Source organism: Quercus robur, chromosome 12, assembly GCF_932294415.1.
Source record: "Quercus robur chromosome 12, dhQueRobu3.1, whole genome shotgun sequence".
In the NCBI taxonomy this organism is placed as follows: Eukaryota; Viridiplantae; Streptophyta; class Magnoliopsida; order Fagales; family Fagaceae; genus Quercus; species Quercus robur.
Genome location: NC_065545.1, coordinates 4,872,728 through 4,892,351, shown reverse-complemented (window position 1 = coordinate 4,892,351; position 19,624 = coordinate 4,872,728). Strand labels below are relative to the sequence as shown.

The 19,624-nt window shown below is 31.1% G+C and overlaps 1 protein-coding gene and 1 long non-coding RNA gene across 2 annotated transcripts in view; one reads left to right on the top strand and one right to left on the bottom strand.

Moving 5' to 3' along the window:
- Window positions 1–19,624, bottom strand: part of LOC126707923 (carboxylesterase 1-like) — a 49,670-nt gene that overhangs the window by 22,673 nt on the left and 7,373 nt on the right. The gene's annotated exons all lie outside the window — the stretch shown is intronic.
- LOC126707930 (uncharacterized) lies at window positions 17,274–17,736 on the top strand. Its single transcript, XR_007649165.1, has 2 exons — window positions 17,274–17,446; window positions 17,535–17,736. It is a non-coding gene; the product is annotated as an uncharacterized LOC126707930 (long non-coding RNA).

Sequence of the window (19,624 nt, the reverse complement as noted above, 5' to 3'; positions counted from 1 at the left end):
CTAACTCTTTAGCCGCATTGATATGGAGGTGATACCTGAACAGTAATCTTCAGTTTTACAGCTACCTACCAAGACTTTAGGAATGTACTGATGGGATAAGGATCAAAGCCAACAAATTGATCTACATGTAGAAGACTGAGATGAAAGGAAGTAGAAGAATATAAAGAAGAAAAACCCCATTACAAGGGGATCATTTGAGAATAAGGAGAAAAAACGCGATAGCCTCAAGAATAGTGGTTGTACTTAAGTTCAACAAAAATATATAAGAACTACTCTCTTCGGACTTTGCTGAGGAAGATTTTCTTTATGTAAACTTGTTCATTTTCATTTTCTAGCAACCTCAAACCTATTGTGACCGTTATCTAACTTATTGAAGTTCAATTCCTAACCCACTCTCTACAAATTCATTGTATTGGACTCTTTGGACCTGGGTCCTTTTACTTTTTGGGCTTGGGAATCAAAATGTGTCCTTACAACATTTTTCAGTTATGTTTCTCTATTGTGCAAGAGAGTTAATACTGTATCGGAGATTGTTTCAGTTTGATTAGGGGAACGAAATATTTTGGTATTAGTTAATACCGATGTACCGTTTCGGGTTTATCACTAAGTATTAAATATATATTGTAAGTACTCAATTTGTAATGATCCCAAACAGATCTTGGGTTCGTACGTTAAAAGGCCCAAACAATAAAACTTGTAGAGTGTGGCTGTTCAAGAACTAGATTAACTTCTTTAAAAGTAAAAAGATTCAACCTCACGTTTATAGATGGATTAGAACTGATATAACAATCTATATTCCTTTGAAACAAATACAGTTCTTTGGTTTACAAGCTTTTTTCCTGAGTGTTCTTTGTGTTTTTCTCTATGTTTCGATCCCCTTCTGCATGCTTTTCTTTCATATTATATACCGCCCTCTTCATACCATCTTCACCACATACGTGTAGGTTGGGTTCAGGGGATCTCTTTCTGTCCCATCTAACACCTTTTGGAACCTTCTTCTAGCAGCTGTAAGGCTGCTTCATCACTGTTCAGGCATCACTTCCACATTAATGCGGCCAGAGAGTTGGTTGAGAGGCAGTTAATGCAGAGGCAGCTGTTGCCATAGATATTTGTTTGTCTTCTCTCTCTTACCTTTGGCCCCTTATCCCACCTTTAATGGTGACGTAGCTCCGAAGTAGGTTTATAACAAGATAGCGCCTTGATCGTCCTCGGACTCATATTGCCGAGAAGGATTTTGTCCTCGGACGAATACTTAAACTCACTTTTCGTAATATTTACTCTTCCTTTCGTTTGGTTACCCCTTCAATCTGATATGAGACTCCTCGGATAGGTTTGCATCCTAGGATGGGCCACAGGCCCAATTAACTTGACTTTAATAATTTTAGTGACCGACCGGCCCCCACATATATATATATATATATATATATTAGTTGTATATCCATTAATCAGACCCTATTTAATTTGTTTACAATATTTAAAATTATCAACTCGTATCTTATTTAATAATTTAAACTCTGGCTAAAATGTTAATTCATTATACTAATAATATAAAATATATAGTGTTCTCAGGAATATATATATATATATATATATATAATCTAATATTTATAATAGAATTGATATTGATCTATTAAATAATAATACTAAAAGGAGAATGTTTACAAGCACCAGAGGGGGCTTGTTAAGGTTTGCCAATGTGGGTCCCACATAAATAAAAAAATTGAGTAAATTAGAGAAAAAACATGACATGACTTGTAACAAAGAATTGGACAAATTTGCCTTCTTAATGTGGGACATGGCTAGCACTGGCAAGGGGCATTTTTTTCTTTGGACAAAATTGTCCTCTTAACACATTTTCCTCATTTTCACTTTTTATTTCCCACCAAATATTATTTTACCAACATTTTACTATCCACTTTCTTTCACTTTACCAATATCAAACTAAATTTCTTCCCCTTTACCAATATCAAAGAGAAGAAGAGATGAAGAAATGTCAATAAAGGATTGAGGAATAATTAAACAAGGTACCACTATTGTATTTTATTTGATTCATAGTTATATTTAAAAAATAGATTAAAATTAATATGTTATTAATTTTTATTTTTGATACATGTATATTGTAACACTAATGGATGGGAATGTAGTTGCAAAAGATTGCTTTGACTTAAATAAACAACTTCAAGAAGGTATTATAATTTTATTTTATTTGTGATTTACATTTCATTTATCATAGAATATTTTTAAACTCTTGTTTTTATATAGCACCAAACTTAATATGATGTTAATTTTTATTTCCAATACATGTATTATAGCATCAATGGATGGGAATGTAGTTGCAAGTGAGAGTCATTGCTTTACTCCAAAAAATTGTTTTGACTTAAATGAACCCCTTCAAGAATGTATTGTAATTTTATTTTATTTATAAATTTACATTTCATTTATCATAGTATATGATGTTTATATTTTAAACTCTTGTTTTAATATAGCACCAATGGATGACAATGTAGATGCAAGTGAGGCTTATCAATTTGTTCCAATGGATTATTTTGACTTAAATGAATTGTCTCAAGAAGGTATTATTATGCTCATTTTATTTGTAATATATAATTCATATATTGTATAATATGATGTTGATTGTTTTTTTAATTTTTGTTTTAATATAGCACAAGTTGATGATGATTTGATTGCAAGTGAGGTTCATGGAAGTGTTTCAAAGAATTGTGTTGAATTAAATGAGTTTCCAAATAACGGAAAAAATAATAATATTTATGGAGATGAAATAATTGATTGGAATGAATGTCTAATAGATAAAATGGGAGTTATTGAAGAACATGAAGATATAAACTCAATAGAAAGTGAGTTTGAGCCTTTTGTTGGTCAATGTTTTCCTAGTGAAGAAGAATCTTTCATTTTCTATAAAAATTATGCAAATCAATATGGTTTTACAATTCGATAAGGTCATACTAAGAAAAAAAAAAGGAGAAATAGTAAGATGTGATTTCTTTTTTCATCGACAAGGTAAACAACCACTAAAAATAGTGAATCCATCTAAGGAGCAACGAAATAGGAAGTCTTTAAAATATGGATGTAAAAGCTCATTTAAGTATCATTTTGCGAAAGTCATTTGATATTTTTCCTCAAGAATGGCATGTCACTAAGTTTGTTGTAGACCACAATCATGATTTGTTCTCCCCTTCAGAAGTGCGATTTCTTCCAGCCAATCAAGTTATCACTATAGATGATGAAAAACGCATTTTCTTATTGAAAGAAGTTGGACTTTCAATTAGAGAGGTAATGCGTGTTATGGAACTTGAGAGGCATTTGAAACATGGACAACTTCCATTTTTTCAAAGGGATATTTGTAATCTTTATGTGAAAAATGAGGAGGAATAATGCAAAGAATGATGCCATGGATCTTCTACAATTTTGCAAAGTTGCTAAAGAAGAGAACTCTAGATTCCAATATGCATGTACAGCCAATGAAGAAAATAGATTGGAGCATATTTTTTGGTCACCTACTCATTGTTTTGATTGGTACCAAAAAATGGAGATGTGATTGTTTTCTATACTACCTATAAGGTGAATACTTGTGATATGCCTTTTGGTATTTTTGTTGGTGTCAATAATTATGGAAAGACAATTCTCTTTAGTTGTGCATTTCTTCGAAATGAAACAACAAGTGCCTTTTGATGGTTAATGAAGGTACATTCTTTATCTTATAAATTTGTACAATTATTTTTTAACGTATATCATTTGAAATATTTTCATGCTTTAGTAAATTTGTATTTGATTAGTAGACTTTTGCATGCTTAATGAGAATCAACCCAAGGCAATTTTGATGGACCAAGATCCATGGATTACAGAGGCAATATCAAAAGAATTGCTAGCTACAAAGCATGCCTTTTGTATATGGCATATTACCGCTAAATTTAGCGGTTGGTTTACATCAATTCTTCGTAATCAATATTCAAATTGGTGCATGGACTTCTATAAGTTATACAAGTTATAGTCATGTGAAGATTTTGACAATCAATGGCTTCAAGTTATGACAAAATATGACATGCTCTTTAACAAGCATGTAATCGGTTTATATCAAATCAAGCACTTTTGGGTACCATGTTACCTTTGTGGGCATTTTTTTGGTGGAATGACAAAAACTGGAAGATTAGAAAGTATAGATACATTTATTAAATGGTTTGTTAGTTCTCACACAAACTTGATCTAACTCATCAAACAAGTAAGTCATTATTTACCATTGATTTCTTTTGTTATATAATTTTTTTTTTGTTAATATTTGTAGTCTTCATGTGTCATACAAAAGTTTTTAATTTATTTTACTATTTGTAATTTTAGGTTGATCTTGCCATTGAAGATATTGAGCAAACACAGTCACATGATACGATGTTGGAGACATTTAGAGGTTCTTTTTTAAGATCAATGTCACCATTAGAAGACCAAGCATATAATGTTTTGATGCCCTATGCTTTCAAGCCTTTTCAAGAGGAATTTTGGAGAGAAACACAATATTTGGTGCTTCAAAGAAAATGGTATTGAATTTGTGCTACAATATTATAAAGATGAAACTAGTTAAAGGCAAAAAGTATTGTGGGATGGTAAGATGACATGTTGTTGCAAGAATTTTGAATTTTGGGGTATACTTTGTCGTCATGTATTTAGTGTATTCCTTCATAAAGATTGTTACCAAAGTCTATCCTTGTATTTACTACCACGTTGGTGTCGTGAATCATCATCTATATATATATATATATATATATATATATATAAAACTGAAGCTTTTGAAGCTTCCACATTTTTCCACGTCAACACAACATTAAAAAAAAATAATGAAAAATAATAAAACAAAAAAAATAAAACACCCGACTGCCTTCTCTTCCATTACCTTCCTCCCACACGAAAATAAAACACTACCTAATTGCCTTCTCTTTTGATGCTTTGCCATTACGTTCCTCCCACACGAATACTCTGCCATTACCTTCCTTCCAGCTCCTCCTCTATGAGCTCCACGCGATGACAATTCCCTTTCCACAGCAAGACCCAACATGCCTATTCTCTGCCTTTTCCTTTCCACAGCAAGACCCAATGGACCGATCCGACCCAATAGACCGATCCTCTGCCTCTCCCTTTCCATGGCAAGACCCAACAGTCCGATTCTCTGCTTCTTCCTTTCAACGGCAACACCCAACAGACCAATCCAACCCAACAGACCGATCCTCTGTCTCTTCCCCGATCCGACCCAACAGATCGATCCTCTACCTCTTCCTTTCCACGGCAAGACCCAACGACACCTTCTTCAGAGCACCGATCCACCGATTTGCCACAAATGATCCTCTGCCTCTCCCTTTCCACGGCAAGACCCAATAGCTCGATACCGATCCGACCCAACAGACCGATCCTTTGCTTCTTCCTTTCCACGGCAAGCCCATGGCCACAGATCCCACCATACCCATATCCACTTCACTCAGTTTCCACTCTTCCTAAGCCCATGGCCCAACAACTATGTCGGTCGGCAATGCAATCGACCCAACCCGTCGAGACCGGCCCACAGGTATTATCTTATAAACCTATAATATATATAATTTTTTTTTTCTGAATCCGAACTCTATATAGATTAGGACTCTACAACTATATATATAAACCTTTCACGATGCTTTTTTTTTTTTTTTTTTTTCACGGCTATTCAATTTCTAGGTTTATTGCTATTGCCTTTCTCTTCATTCTTTTCCTCCATTCGAATCAGAGTTAAAGGTATGCTATTTGTTTTTTGTGGAAACTGAGCTACTATTTTAGTGTGGATTTCTTAACTTTTTTTTGAATTTTAGTTATATGTTTATGTTTTTGTATGGAAACTGAGCTATTTGTTTTTGTGTTTTTTGAATTTTAGTTATTTTTTTTGTGTGTGGAACTGAGCTATTGGTCAATTTTGAATTGTTTTTGTGTGGAAACTGAGCTATGATTTATTTTTTACCCCAGCCTATTTTGTACTCTAGAGTTGATTGAATTGTAGTTTTTGTGCACACACTTAGATAATCCATTTGAATATATGTGATTATATGTTTTTGTGTGGAAACTGAGCTATTGGTCAATTTGAATTGTTTTTGTGTTTTTTGAATTTTAGTTATATGTTTTTGTGTGTGGAAACTGAGCTATGATTTATTTTTGTTTAATGGAAATTGAGCGAGGTGGAGTTATCAGCTTGCTTCTTGATAATCTTAGCGAAATTGGTGTGGAGTACGTTAAGGTTAGTTATTCATTACATTGTTCATACTGAATTATACGTCTTTTTTTTTTTTTTTTTTTTTCTTTTTCTTTACATTGTGTTTAAATCTGCTTTTATGCTTGGAGTTATTCATTCATGATACCTACCATGGGTTGGCCAACTTGTAGGAAAATAAGCTTGCCTTGAGAGAAACTTTATTGAAATATGCACAAAACTTACACGTTTATATATCTCTAGCATTCATTAATGCAATATTTCAATTAAGAGGGTGATTGAGGAAATTGTTTCAATAAGTTATCTGCTAAATCAACAATAAACAAAAAAAATTATTTCCCTGTGCACTTTTGTTTCAGCTTGAGCATAGTATATCTGCTGCATTTTTTTTTTTCAATCTATCAAACCAATGCCCAGCAACCTTTTTTACACGTTTTTATTCTAAGCTTGCCTTGAGAGAAACTTTATTGAAATATGCACAAAACTTACACATTTATATATCTCTAGCACTCATTAATGTAATATTTCAATTAAAAGGGTGATTGAGGAAATTGTTTCAATAAGTTATCTGTTGAATCAGGAATAAACAAAAAAAAATTATTTCCCTGTGCACTTTTGTTTCAGCTTGAGCATAGTATATCTGCTGCATTTTTTTTTCAATCTGTCAAACCAATGCCCAGCAACCTTTTTTACACGTTTTTATTCTAAGCTTGCCTTGAGAGAAACTTTATTGAAATATGCACAAAACTTACATGTTTATATATCTCTAGCATACATTAATGCAATATTTCAATTAAGAGGGTGATTGAGGAAATTGTTTCAATAAGTTATCTGTTGAATCAGCAATAAACAAAAAAAATTAATTCCCTGTTCACTTTTGTTTCAGCTTGAGCATAGTATATCTGCTGCATTTTTTTTTTTTTTCAATTTGTCAAACCAGTGCCCAGCAACCTTTTTTACACATTTTTATATATTCTGAATATCATACTTACTCTAACCTCCATGTATCCAAGAATTTTGATCAAGCTCAAATATGCGGTTTAAATTGTGTCCATGATCCAATGTTCTATTTTCATATTACTTTTAAATCTATAATAGTCTCAAGTCAAAGTTTCTTTATTGTGTATTTTTAACCTCTTAAGACTTTGTCGGGTTTGAATTTGTTTAGTGGAAACTGAGCGAGGTGGAGTTTTAATATCATAGTATATTGTAGTGTTTTGTTCACAAATTTGGATTTTTTTTTTCTATTTGTAAGTAATTTGTGTTTGTGATGAAGAAGAACCAAACATTCATGATCCAATGTTCTATTTTCATTTTACTTTTGAATCTATAATAGTCTCAAGTAGTACCAAATACCAATCCTTATTTTTTTAATAAAAAAAAAATCAAATAGTATCATTGTGTGTCAAGAGTTTTTTTTTTTTTTTTTTTTTTTTTTTTTTTTTTTTTGTTGGCTGTATATATGTGTACATAATAATGATGTTTGTTGGCTGTACATATGTTTTTGTTATTGGCTTCTCACAAGAGTTTGATAGAATTCCTAAATTTTATATATCTCTTGCATTCATTAATGCAATATTTCAATTAAGAGGGTGATTGAGGAAATTGTTTCAATAAGTTATCTGCTGAATCAACAATAAACAAAAAAAATTATTTCCCTGTGCACTTTTGTTTCAACTTGAGCACAGTATATTTGCTGCATTTTTTTTTTCAATTTGTCAAACCAGTGCCCAGCAACCTTTTTTACACGTTTTTATTCTAAGCTTGCCTTGAGAGAAACTTTATTGAAATATGCACAAAACTTACACGTTTATATATCTCTAGCATTCATTAATGCAATATTTCAATTAAGAGGGTGATTGAGGAAATTGTTTCAATAAGTTATCTACTAAATCAGCAATAAACAAAAAAAATTATTTCCCTGTGCACTTTTGTTTCAGCTTGAGCATAGTATATCTGTTGCATTTTTTTTTTTCAATTTTTCAAACCAGCGCCCAGCAACCTTTTTTACATGTTTTTATTCTGAATATTATACTTACTCTAACCTCCATGTATCCAAGAATTTTGATCAAGCTCAAATATGCAGTTTAAATTGTGTCCATGATCCAATGTTCTATTTTCATATTACTTTTAAATTGTGTTTGTGATGAAGAAGAACCAGACATTCATGGTGCAATGGATTTTTTCTTCTTTTCATTTTGCGTTTGTGATGAAGAAGTTGCTATATATGTCTACAGTGTAATGGGGTGGTAGAATATTGCTTATTGTATTAATTTGTGTATGTGAGTGGTGAGAGTTTTTTTTTTTTTTTTTTTTTTTTTTTTTTTTTTTTTTTGTGATGAAGAAGAACCAAACATTCATGATCCAATGTTCTATTTTCATTTTACTTTTAAATCTATAATAGTCTCAAGTCAAAGTTTCTTTATTGTCTATTTTTAACCAATTTGAATATATGTGATTATATGTTTTTGTGTGGAAACTGAGCTGTTGGTCAATTTTGAATTGTTTTTGTGTTTTTTGAATTTTAGTTATATGTTTTTCTGTGTGGAAACTGAGCTATTGGTCAATTTTGAATTGTTTTTGTGTGGAAACTGAGCTATGATTTATTTTTTACCCCAGCCTATTTTGTATTCGAGAGTTGATTGAATTGTAGTTTTTGTGCACACACTTAGGTAATCAATTTGAATATATGTTTTTGTGTGGAAACTGAGCTACGGGTTTGAATTTGTTTAGTGGAAACTGAGCGAGGTGGAGTTATCAGCTTGCTTCCTGATAATCTTAGCGAAATTGGTGTGGAGTACGTTAAGGTTAGTTCTTCATTACATTGTTCATACTGAATTATATGTCTTTTTTTTTTCTTTACATTGGGTTTAAATTTGCTTGTATGCTTGGAGTTTTAATATCATAGTATATTGTAGTGTTCTGTTCACAAATTTGGATTTTTTTTTTCTATTTGTAAGTAATTTGCGTTTGTGATGAAGAAGAACCAGACATTCATGATCCAATGTTCTATTTTCATTTTACTTTTGAATCTATAATAGTCTCAAGTCAAAGTTTCTTTATTGTCTATTTTTAACCTCTTAGACTTTGTCCTTTGTTATTTTTTTAAGCATTAAAATACACCGGTATAGCAATTGATCTTTTTTTGTGCAACTCCCAAAAAAAAAAAAAAAAAAACCCAAGTAGTACCAAATACCAATCCTTATTTTTTTAATTAAAAAAAAATCAAATAGTATCATTGTGTGTGTCAAGAGTTTTTTTTTTTTTTTTTTGTTGGATGTATATATGTGTACATAATAATGATGTTTGTTGGCTGTACATATGTTTTTGTTATTGGCTTCTCACAAGAGTTTGATAGAATTCCTAAATAGTGTTCATATGGTTGCTGTTTTAAATCTGCTTTTATCATTGTCTTCTATTGGTTTTGCAGGTAGGGATTTAGCATTTTGATATCTGGCTTATTTGGTAAAACAACTACAAGACCGGGAAAGTCAAGTATTTACCAGTCTTTCTTTTATTCTGTACTGTTTATTGTATATTTATTGGTAATATGTTTGTAGAGAGAATTTGAAAATTTTATCAAATAATCATATCTTTATGTTTTTTAATTCTGAAGTTAGTATGTGAATGCTATATTTTTCTTCAATTTTTCATCTTTCTATAACATCTAACTGTTAATTTGTAATATATGTTTTTGCTATATAGTTATATTTATGAATTAAAATTTTGTGAATGTTTTGCTTTTAGTTTATTCCCCAAGCATGGACTCTGCTTTCTATGCAAGATTGAGATGAAGATTAATTTTATCTGAAAAGAGAAATAGAAGGGGTACGATATTGACATATTAAAAAAATATTTTTCTTTAAAAAACTCATAATTAGTATGTAACCTAATAATTAGTATGTAACCTAGGCCAAACAAGAACAAGAGATGACGAGCCATTTGAAAGGAGTATTTGACGTAGACAATATAGCATTAATGATGAAAGCAGAAAACAACGTAAGTGTTGCATTTTTTAGATCTCCCAAAAAAGTTCTAAAATTAGGAAGAAAAAGTGAATTTTTGTTTTTGTTGTCATAGGAAAATTTACGGAACCATTGGATTTAGGACCTCCAACAATAGTATGTGAACATTGTGGAGCTCAACTTTGGTATGAAGAGAGAACTGTAAGGTCAAAAACGCCTACAAAACCGAAGTTTAGTTTGTGCTATTCTGAAGGAAGAGTTGAACTCCCTCTATTGAAAGAACCTCCACCCTTTCTTGGAAACTTACTCAATATTAATAGTGATTAGAGATTAATAAACTTTCAACTTGGGATAAGAATCTACAACTCTCTCTTTCTTTCACTTCTTTGGGGGGTAATGTTGATAGATCAGTGAATAATGGTTCTGGTCCATATGTGTTTCGTGTAAATGGACAAACTCATCATAGAATTGGATCACTTCTTCCTGTCCATGGCCAAAAACCTAAGTATGCACAGCTTTATATTTATGAAACTAATAATGAAGTTAAAAATAGAATTGATGCAGTTATACGTGAAGATGATAGAAATTATGTGGATCCAGATATTGTTACCAGGTTGATGGAAATGTTAGACCAGTGCAACCAATTGGTTAAATGTTTTAGAATGGTCAGGGACAGATTTGATGAATCAGATATACATAATGTCAGAATTCGTTTAATACGAAGTCGCAATTCTGGTGAAAGGCAATATGACTTACCTATAACGTCTGAGATAGCTGCTCTTATTGTTGGAGATTTTAATATTGAAAGTTCTGATATAGATATTATTGTTGAGAACCGAAGTTTAGGATTGCAACGTATAAATGGAACTCATCCAAGCTTTATGGCATTGCAATATCCATTACTTTTTCCGTATGGTGAGGATGGGTATATGCTTGGTATACCTTATAGGAATTTGAATGGGAGCAATTCTAGAAAAAGGGAATCAATAACAATGAGAGAATACTATGCTTATAGGCTTCAACAACGCTTTCATGAGGGCAAGACATTGTTGCTTGGCAGGAGGCTTTTTCAACAATTTATAGTGGATGCATACACTTCCATCAAAGAAAAAAGACTACAATGGGTTAGATTCAATAAAAAAAAATTGAGGTCAGAGCTGTACTATGGTTTGAAAGATGCCGTTCTTCGTGGTGATACAGATCCCATTACTGTAGGCAAACGAATAGTCCTACCATCCTCATTTACTAGAAGTCCAAGGTACATGGTTCAAAATTATCAAGATGCAATGGCGATATGTAGATGGGCAGGTTACCCAGATTTATTTCTTACATTTACTTGCAATCCAAAATGGCCAGAAATCAATCATTCCTTAGAATTTATAGAAGGCCTAAAATATGAGGATTGGCCAGATATTGTAGCAAGGGTTTTTAAGATAAAATTAGATGAACTATTACATGATTTGAGGCATAAATCTCATTTTGGAAGAGTTATTGCTGTTGTGTATACAATTGAATTCCAAAAAAGAGGACTCCCACATGCACATATTCTTCTATTCTTGGATCCAAAGGATAAGTGTCCAAGTCCAACAGACATTGATGGTATCATTATGGCTGAGATACTAGATCCAGATGAGGATCCTGTTGCTAATGAAGCTGTAAAACAATGTATGATGCATGGGCCATGTGGATTTGCAAATCCGAAATCACCGTGCATGATGAATGGTAAATGTACAAAACATTTTCCGAAAAGATTTTATGATGAAACAACAATTGATGAAGAAGGCTTTCCAGTATATAAAAGGAGAAATGATGGAAAAGCAATAGAGAAGAATGGAATTCTTTTGGATAACCGATATGTTGTACCTTATAATGTAGATCTTTTGGTGAAGTACCAATCCCATTTGAATGTAGAATGGTGTAATAGATCTCGATTGATCAAATATTTGTTTAAATATATAAACAAGGGATCAGATAGAGCAACAGTTGTTGTAGAAGAGAATTTGCCAAATATTGGGACTGATGGACAAGAGACCGAAATTGTTGTTGATGAGACAAAAGCATACTTGGATTGTAGATATATTTCAGCTTCTGAATCATGTTGGAGGATATTTGAATTTCCAATTCAGTTTCGATATCCACCTGTTGAAAGATTAAATTTTCATTTGGAAGACGAACATCCCATCATTTATCCGGAAAATACAAGATTGGATAATGTTTTAAATATACCTGGTATTGAAGAAACAAAGTTTACAAAATGGATGAAAACAAATGAGGCTTTTGAAGATGCTCGAGAGTTGACTTATGCTGAATTTCCTACAAAATGGGTATGGCATAGTAATGATAAGCAATTGCAAAGAAGGAAATCTAAATGTTGTATTGGAAGAGTGTATTACGCACATCCTTTAAGTGGTGAAAGGTTTTATTTGAGAATGTTGCTTAACATTGTCAAAGGTCCCAGAAACTTTAAAGAATTAAAGACTATAAACGATGTTATTTATCCAACTTATAAGGAAGCCTGTTATGCACTTGGACTTCTTGATGATGACAAAGAATGGCATGATTCCCTAATTGAAGCTTTGAGTTGGGCCAGTGGGCAACAATTGCGTCAACTATTTGTTACAATGTTATTGTTTTGTGAGGTAGCTGATCCATTAAGTCTTTGGGAATCCAACTGGAAACTGATTACAAAAGATATACTAAATAGGCAAAGGCGTATCCTCCAATTCCAAGAACTAATTTTATCAGATGACCAATTGAGAAATTATGGATTGTATGAAATCGAACAAATCCTCCAACAATATGGAAGATCACTTAGAGATTATCCACAAATGCCTTAGCCAAATATGGATCTTATTCAGAATGGGAATAGACTTATTCAAGAAGAAATGTCGTATAATGTATCAAGCTTGAAAAGAGAACATGAGATCCTAATTTCTGGCCTAAACAATGAACAGAGAATAATCTACAATTCTATAATGGAAGTTGTTGCTACTGAAAGAGGGGGAATGTTTTTTGTCTATGGACATGGTGGAACGGGAAAAACATATCTTTATAGAACCATCCTGTCTGGTATAAGAACAAAAGGCAAAATTGCTCTTGCTGTTGCGTCTTCAGGAATTGCTGCATTGTTGCTTCCTGGTGGAAGGACTGCTCACTCAAGATTTCATATCCCAATTAATGTAAATGATGACTCTACCTGTGACATAAAGCAAAGAACACAAGCAGCAGAACTTCTCTAAAAAACAAGTATTATACTTTGGGATGAAGCACCGATGGCACATAGGAATTGTTTTGAAGCTGTTGACCGCACGTTACGAGATATACTACAAATTGAAGATCCTCAAAATGCTGAAAAACCTTTTGGTGGTAAAGTTGTAGTTCTAAGGGGTGATTTTTGACAAATACTTCCAGTTGTGAGAAAGGGAAGACGAGAAGATATAGTCCAATCCTCAATTAGCAAGTCATATCTATGGAATGATTGTAATGTCTTTAAACTCCAAACAAATATGAGGCTTCTACAGAACAGTATGAGTGGAATAGAAACATCATCTATAAAGGACTTTAGTGAGTGGATTCTTAAAATAAGTAATGGTGAATTGGGAGAAGGAGATGGGGATTACAACATTTCAATTCCAAGTGATTTGATTATCCAACCTTTAGAGAATCCAATGCAAGATATTATTGACAACACATATCCAGGTTTGGAAAATAAATACACAGATCCAAGTTACCTACAGGATAGAGCAATTCTTGCCCCTACAAATGAAGTTGTGGAAGAACTAAATGACTATATTGTGTCATCCTTAAATGGAGAAGTTCATGAATATCTAAGTTCAGATTCTATATGCAAGGCTTCTTCAAATGTTCCTGACCAAGATCTCCTGTATACTGTTGAATTTTTTAACACGTTGAGATTTCCAGGATTGCCAAACCATAAACTGACATTAAAAATAGGTTTACCTGTAATGTTGCTTAGAAACTTGAATCAGAATGAAGGTCTTTGTAATGGAACAAGACTCATTATAACAAGATTGTCTACATGGGTGATAGAAGCAAAAAATCATAATTGGCACTAATATAGGCAAACGTGTGTTCATTCCAAGAATAACATTATCTCCAAGTGATTCAAAATGGCCATTCGTTTTAAAGAGATGACAATTTCCAATTTCAGTGTGCTTTGCAATGACTATAAATAAAAGCCAAGGACAATCATTGAAACATGTTGGAGTGTATTTGCCAAAACCTATTTTTAGTCATGGGCAATTGTACGTTGCAGTGTCTAGAGTTACAAGCAGAAATGGCCCAAAATTCCTCATCATTAACGATGAGACTGAAAAAAAGTCTGAAATAAAAAATATTGTGTATAAAGAAGTTTTTACCAATCTTTGACTCAAGAAACCAACTAATAAAGGTAACATCAATTTATATATATATATATATATATATATATATTTTGTTTATCTCCTCCAAATTGATTTAGGCACTTCGTATATGCTTATTGTTTTGTTAAATTTCATGTCTAAAACATAATTGAATACAAGCTAATTACTATTTTCTATCTTTAACAAGCTAATTACTTTTTCGTGTCTTTATTATATTGCTTTGTTTTGTTTTATTCAATGAAGTATCTAAATGAAAGATAGAATTTTTATAAACTTTCAAATTTATTAATCTGTACAGGTAGGGATCCAAGATGATGCAATATTCTCTCCTTAATCAGCTTTGTATAGACAAACACAAAGAAAATTGGAAAGTCAAGATCAGAATATCAAGGATGTGGAATACAATCAACTCAAAAAATAATGATATTATTAGTTTAGATATGATTTTAATCGATGAGTAGGTTTGTTTTTCTTCTATAGCTTTTAATATTGTTTGATCATTATATATACCATGAACTCTATCTATATAAAACTGATGCACTTTACTTGCAAAATAATTCAATATATGCAATCATTCGAAATAATATTGCTAAAAAGTTCAAGCCTCTTCTGCAAGAAGGAAAATTTTATGAACTCTCTTATTTTCAAGTGATTGATGGCAATGCATTGTATAGACCAGTAGACAATGACATCAAGATCATGTTCACATTGAAAACTAGCATTAAGGAAATAAAGGAGGTTGATGTTGATATACCGCGTCATAAATTCGAATTTGTTGACTACAATAAAATACATGAACGCGTTAATAAACATGTCCAGCTATCAGGTATCTCTATATATATTATGCGTTATATTAAATTTATTAATAATTATGCATTATATTATTGTTATAAATGAAAATAATTACATCCACATCTTTCTAATGCCTAGATATCATTGCAAAGGTGATTGGTGTTGGACCGATTGAGCAACCTTGCATCAAAGGATCAAATGTCTCGATGAGAAATATAAATGTCATGACTATAGAGTATGTCTTTTTTTTAAAAAAAAAAAAGAAATTATTTTCAATACATGCACTTTTTATTTATTTATTTATTTTTGATAAACCAATACATGCACTTATATTATATGAACTTACACTGTAACATTGGAAATTTTTGACAGAGGAAATGAAATAAAGCTTACACTTTGGGGATCAATTGCAAATGAAGTTGAGGAGAGCTTCTTTACTGAAAATCCAAGCCCTTTTATCATAATTGCTACATGTTTGACTGTCAAGACTTTTAAAGGCAAGTTCATTTCTCTTTTCTAATTCTCTTTATAACCATCTTTTGAACTACATAAGAAATCATCCAATTGTTTGAAATACAAAGTATTTTGCCTACATTATTATGTAAGCATCCAATGAATCAAGATAATTATGTCTCTAAATTATTGAGCAGAGAAAAATCATTTCAATGTATAAGAATTAAAAAGATATTCATCACTTACTGTTGGGGGATTCATTCCCTCCCTTTACATTTTTCATTGTTGAAAGAGATTTTTCTTTTCTTTTTTTTTTAATCCGTTTCAAGAGCATGGTTTTTAGGGTCCTTTGGTTTTCAAAATGTGACAAACATTTTCTCAAGTGTCATTATCTTTAGCATCTATATCTACCATAGCAAAGTTGGATTATTTACCTCTGTATTTTACATGTCTACAAGATACTATGCCCTCTAATCTAGACCTCTCACTGATTACAGTAATTATTTCATTGAAACTTCAATGTACTTTTTTTCCTAATGAATCTTATGCATTCCAGGAGAGTATAACTTATCGTCAACAAGTGGAACAAGAGTTTATATTGATTTGGACATTCCTGAGGTTGTTGAATTCAAAGATCAGTAAGTGCTTTGTTTTGGATTCACCATTTTAATATATTTACAGTCTCTACAATACTATGTCTAATATCTTTATGCAATATAATAGGCTGGTGGAAAATAACCAACCAATAGTACAAATGCCCAAGCAATTCAAACCACAAGTATCAATTGAAGAAGAGATGAACATCAATAGAAGAACCATAAGTGAAATCAAAAAAGTTATGTGGGACTCTGATAATGAGGTAAGAAAAAAATATACCTTCAACAATAACATTGTGTCCTTAACATTGCTTTATGTACTTTAGACTTGCTTTTACAAAATTTAACTATAAAATTTTAAATTGATTGATATTAAATTCAATTTCTAGGAAACGATCTTTACCTGTCAAGGAAAGATTATAAACATTGACATAGATCATTCTGGTTGGTACTTTATCTCTTGCGAAGTATATCGTAAAAAGGTAAAATCAAAAGATGAATTTTTATGGTGCGACAATTGCAACAAAAAGGCATGCTTCCCAATCCCAAGGTACACAAAATGAAAATGTTTACTTTTTATATTAAAATACACAACAAATAATATGATATTAACATTATATATGTTATTTCTTTTATCAAGTGTAGAATTCAATTAAAGGTTAAAGATAGCTCAAGAATGGCCACATTCATTTTATTTGATTCAGAAGCAGAAAAATTATTCAATATATTAGCCAAAGACCTTTTGAATAAATCTTTAGAGGTGAGAAAGTCGAAGATAAAATTAGTATTTAATATTTACTAAACTTTACTTCAGTGTACAATTTGAAAAATGTTACTTTTGTTAGGAGCCCGATGAAGTCATCCTTCCTGTGCAAATAGAAAATCTGAAAGGAAAAAAAATTTGTTTTCCAAATACAACTAAATAACTATAATCTCAACTATGGATGGGAATTCTACACTGTCAAGAAACTTTTTGACTCTTTTGAAGAAACTGACAAAGCAATTCAGCTTGATAAAATGACAGAAGTAAGTATTATTTAATTTAGAAAAATTACAAATATGATATTTAAGATGTATAAGTTGTAATACATTCCTCAACCTGTTCTATTGTCAGGTTTACATCAGTGATACTTCAAATGAATGTAGCAACAACTTATCAATTGAAGAAGATGGTGATTGTACAAAATTTCAAAAACTTGATGTTCAAACCAATGTGCAACTCACACCAACATCTGTACTCAAGGAAAACAAAAGGGCATATTTAGGGACTACTACAAAGCAACAAAGGAAGAAGATACAAAAAACACTTTAAAGTTGTCTTTCAATCTCTAAGATTTTCTATGCACAATTTGGTTTTAATGAATTTGTGATTTTGATACTAAAGACATATTGGAACAAAGGAAATTTTTTTGCTTTTATACACAATTTGGTTTTAAAGAATTTGTGATTTTGATACTAAAGACGTATTGGAACAAAGGAAATATTTTTGCTTTTATGCACAATTTGGTTTTAAATTGAAACATAGAGGAATTAAACTCTTATATTTAGTTATTTGAGGATTTCTTTTAGTATAGCGTTAACTGTTTGTCTATATACATTTAATTTCTAAATATTGTAGTATTCTCTTTACATTTAAAAAACTCATGATACTCAATTTGAATTGTAACTTATCATGTTTAAATAATTTATTTTGAATTTTAAGTAATTAATATTTGCATTGGTATGTTGTTGAGATTCAATAGTTGTGTCTTTAAAATCAAGAGGAATTGAAAAACAATATCTAAACTTCAACATTTTTTAAATATAATGAATGCATTAAATATTTAGTGGAAGACATCAAATAAATGAAATTGAAAAATAAGAATGTGCTACCAGAGAATCGATGCTGAATTCCAATAGCTAATGTCACATCATTTGGAAAAAATTGGTAGATTTCCCATGCATCGCACGGGTTATTGACTAGTTAAGTGAAAAACAATTGCTAGTGGTGGATGATGAAAATTTAGTGGACAAGGAAAATATGGTTGATTCTAATGTTAATGATATGATTGATGGAGATTACCTCATTAATTGTCCTCCACTCTCAAAGATAAAAGGTCGCTCGAGGAAAAAACGAATGAAAGGTGGAAGAGAATTAGGAAAAAAAAGGAAGTCTTGTGGCTTTTGCAAGCATGTTGGCCATAAAATCTCAACATGTCTGGAGAAAGATAATTGCACTTCCTCAAATGGTGCGGAAAAAAGAAAAAAAAAGTATTTCAAGTGAAATTGGATTGAATCCAATATTTTCTTTGAAATGTTAGGCACAAACTCTTGAGCTTGTAAAAGAAAAAAATTATGACAATATTGTGTTTGTTAATTTTGACAATATTATGTCATTGGACAATATTAATTTTGACAATATAATGCCTTTGTCAATTTTGACACTTCTCTTGTTTTTTTTTTTTTTTTTTTTGGTTTTGCATTTCCATTTTGAAAATATTATGCTAGCGAATATTCACATTATCATTTTCAATATTATGTCATTGTACTAAAACACTTCTTTCTACCTTCTTTTTTATAATGAATTTACTTAAATTTTTATAAGAGATTCAATAAATACTAATTTAAATTAAATTTTCTTGAAGAAATTTAAATTATGCTCAAATTGCCCATTTATAAGGGATTCAAACCTAAATTCTAATCCATTTTAATATTACATTGTTAGTCCCTAATATTTATTTATCAGTGCTTTAGTCCCTAAAGTATCAAGTGAATGTTATTGGTCTTTAAAGTATCAACTTTGACAACTTAATGTATTTGTTATCATTTTAACTTTCTTTTTTTGGTGTACCCATAGCATAAACAATTCAATCAAAATTAATATTTTGATTTGGGTTGAGGAGTATTTTCAATTCTACTCACCATAATCAAGTTGAAAAAAGATCTAACCCAACCTAGCTCACCTAGATCAGGTTGGAATTTAAAAAATAATAATAATAATTGAGCATTCAAACAATACCAATACAAACAACACCAATACAAATAAAAGCAAATTTATAACCTAATAAGCCTGAGCCTACTACCAAACTAACACAAACTATTTTATTAATGCTTCAAAATTAGTAGGATATCATATAGCTCTATCCTAACTCGGTTGATAAACAAAAGAATAAATAATAAAATTATATAATATATTTTTAAAATATATATTAAATATTGTTAGGT